Raw genomic sequence first — 4084 nt, forward strand, 5'->3', positions numbered from 1 at the left:
CCTCTGGGTCACCTCGCTTCATTCAGTGTTGGGTTTGCTTCCATGCTTGGTGAATCTTGGTAGCTGGTCTGTTCATGTTCATCCCTGCTCAATGTGTCTTAATCAGAACCCCCTTTAGATTGAGGGGAAAGGATGGGAATGATAGCTGAGTGGGATTCTGCATGCCAGGGCTCTCCCAGGCCCATGGGTAGGTGTCCCGTGTCAGAATGTCTGCAGGGAGTAACCCGTGTGGCAGGATCAGCAACATCATTGCTTTTCTCGCTTCAACTTTTCTGGGTCGAGGGCACCCAGTCAGCTCAGCTTAGCTCCGCTCCCTTCACCATCTTGAGCGAACAGAGCTCTTCCCTGGCAGGTAAGTCCTCGGGTGAGCAGGCATTGTGGGACTTACTTACCTCTAGGGACACACATCATGACTGCCTGCCTTCCTAGGCTTTGCTGTTTGCATCAGGAGCCATGGCCCAGCACCTCCCCCTTATGTGATACTGACCTCAGTGTGGCATTTCTCTGGAGGTGTGTAGGGCAGAAACTTCTACTCTTGACTATATACAATATATGTATTCAATACAATATTTTCTCTTTAAGCCCTGCTTATTCTACATCCCATGAACTTTAATAAGTTCTGTTTTCATTTTCATTTAGTTCAAAAATATTCTAACATTTATTTTGAGAAAAATGACTCATTTTTGGTTAAGCTCAGTCGTTTAACTGCCTTTGGCTCAGGTCATGATCCTGGAGTCCCAGGATTGAGTCTCACATAGGGTTCCCGGCTCAGTAGGGAGTTAGCTTCTCCCTCTAACCCTCTCCCATCTCATGTTCTCTCTCTCACTCTCTCTCAAAAAATAAGTAAAATCTTTAAAAAAATTAAAAAATAAAAACCACTTTAATTGACAAGATGACATGTTTTAAAATAAAATAAGATTTCTTTTGTGATGTCTTCTCTGACCCGTGTGTTATTTTAAACTGTATTGTTTAATTTCCAGGTATTTAGAGATTTTCCTATTTTCTTTTTTCCCCCCTATTTTCTTTCTGTTACTGATTTATAGTTTAATTCTATTATGGTCCAAGTACAGACATTGTATAATAACATTGTATTTTAAATTTGTATGTTTTATTGCCCAGAATGTGCCCATCTTAGCTAATGTTTTGTATGAACTTATGAAGAATATGTATTTTTCTACTGCTGGATGAAGTAGCCTATAATGTCAATTAGCCAGTTGATTGATAGTATTGTTGAGTTCAACTCTGGCCTTACTGATTTTCTGCCTGCTGGACCTGACCACTTCTTATGATGGGTCACATCAGCACAAGAATCACTCAACTTACTTAAAAGCAGCAAGAGAACAATAACTTGCTACATAAAAGGGAACCCCTAGAAGGCTATGAGCAGATTTTTCAGCAGAAACTTTGCAGACAGAAGAGAGATATTCAAAATGCTAAAAGAAAAATAACCTCCAACCAAGAATACTCGACCAGGCAAAATTATCATTCAGAAATGAAGGAGAGGGAGTTTTCCAGACAAGCAAAAGTGAAAGGAGCTTATCATCACAAAACCAGTCTTACAAGAAATGTCAAGAGAACTTCTTTAAGCTGAAAAGAAAGGGAGTTAATTAGTAATAAGAAAACATATGAAAGAATAAAGTCACTGGTAAAGGTAAATATGTAGTATAAGGAGTGGACTGATCGCTTATAAAGCTAGTATAAAGATTAAAAGATAAAAGTAGTAAAAATAGCTAACTACAATAATTAGTTAAGGGATACACAAAATAAAAAATATAAAATGTGACATCAAAAATATAAAATGTAGGGAGAAGGAGGATAAAAATGTAGAGCTTTAGAATGCATTAAACTTAGGCTGCTATCAATTGAATACAGACTGTTATAAACATAAGTTATTTTTTAAAGCAAATTTTGTTATTTTTTAAAAGATTTTTATTTATTTATTTGACAGAAATCACAAGTAGGCAGAGAAGCAGGCAGAGAGAGAGAGGAGGAAGCAGGCTCACTGCCAAGCAGAGAGCCTGATGTGGGGCTCGATCCCAGGACCCTGAGATCATGACCTGAGCCAAAGGCAGAGGCTTAACCCACTGAGCCACCCAGGTGCCCCAACATAAGTTATTATATGGAAGACTCATGATAACCACAAACCAAAAACTTACAGTAGATACATGAAGGAAAATGGAATCTAAGAGTACATAACTATACTGTTACATAACACTAAAGAAAGGCATCAAACCACAAAGGAAGAGAGCAAGAGAAGTATGAAGAAAGAGAGTAACTCTAAAGCAGCCAGAAAACAATTAACAAAATGGCAAAAAAGTTTATACCTATCAGTAATTACTTTAAATGTAAATGGATTAAATTCTCTAATCAAAATACATGAGTAACTGAATGGGTTAAAAAAGCAAGACACATGTACATCCTGCCAATAAGAGACGCATGCAGACTGAAAGTGAAGTTATGGAAGTTATGAAGTTACGGAAAAGTTATGGAAGTTATGGGAAAAGACACCTAAAGAAAGATGAAATAGCTACATTTATATCAAAGTTGACTTTGATTTTTTAATTTTTCAAGTTTAAATTCAATTAATTAACATGTAATATATTATTTGTTTCAGGGAGACAGATCTGTGACTCATCAGTCTTATGTAATACCCAGTGCTCCTTAGAACACATACCCTCCCCAATGTCCATCACCCATTTACCCCATCCCTCCAATACCCACCCCTCCAGCAACTCTCAGTTTGTTTTCTATGATTAAGAGTCTCTAATGGTTTATCTCCCTCTCTAGTTTCATCTCGTTTCATATTTTTCCTTCTTTTCCCCTATGATCTTCTGTTTTGCTTCTCAAATTCCACATATCAGTGAAATCATATAATTGTCTTTCTCTGATTGACTTATTTAACTTAGGTAATACCCTCTAGTTCCATCCATGTCATTGCAAAGATCGCAAGATTTCATTTTTGATGACTGTGTAGTATTCCACTGTGTGTGTGTGTGTGTGTGTGTGTGTGTGTGTATTACAGCTTCTTTATCCATTCATCTGTCAGTGGACATCTGGAAACCTGGGCTCTTTCCATAGTTTGGCTATTGTGGACGTTGTTTCTAGAAACATTGGGATGCAGTTGCCCCTTTGACTCACTACATTTGTATCTTTGGTGTAAAGACCCAGTAGTGCAATTGATGGGTCATAGGGTAGCTCTATTTTCTACTTTTTGAGGAACCTCCATACTGTTTTCCAGAATGGATGCACCAGCTTACATTCCCATGAACAGTGTAGGAGGGTTCCCCATCTTCACATCCTCGCAAAGTTGACTTTAAAACAAAGACTTAATAACAGACAAAGAAAGGCATTGCATAATGATATAGAGATCAAACAAGAGGATTTAACCTATGGAGTAGTTTATGCACCCAACATAGGATCACCTAAGTATATAATACAAATATTAACAGACATAAAGGGAGAAATACACAGCAAAACAATAATAGTAGGGGACCTTAATTCCTCTTACATTGGAGGTAGTTCATCCAACAGAAAATTGGTATGGAAACATCAGCTATAAATGACACCTTAAAACAGATGGACTTAACAGATATATACAGAACATTCCATCCAAGAGCAACAGAATACACATCTTCTCAAGTACATCTGACATTTTCCAGGCTACATTACATGGTAGACTACCAAATAAATCTTCATAAATATAAGAAGACTGAAATCACACCAGACATCTTTTCTAAGCACAATGGTATGAAACTGGAAATCAATTACAGTGAGACTGAAAAAATCCACAGATATGTGGAATTTGAGCAATAGACTACTGAATAACCTATGGGCCAACAGATAAAAGAGAAATCAAAAAGTACTTTGAGATATCTGAAAATGGAAATACAATATCAAACCTATGGGGATTCTAAGAGGAATTTATAGTGATAAATACCTATATCAAGAATCCAAAGGGAGGGGCTTAGGAAAATGGTGGAGCAGGAAGACCCTAAGCTCACCATGTCACACGTCCATGACTAGATATCACTCATTTGTGGAAATAAACCAGAGCGCAATCTGAAGCCTGCCAGGACAACCTCCA

The sequence above is a fragment of the Mustela lutreola genome, chromosome 4 (genome assembly GCF_030435805.1).
Source record: "Mustela lutreola isolate mMusLut2 chromosome 4, mMusLut2.pri, whole genome shotgun sequence".
Taxonomy (NCBI): domain Eukaryota; kingdom Metazoa; phylum Chordata; class Mammalia; order Carnivora; family Mustelidae; genus Mustela; species Mustela lutreola.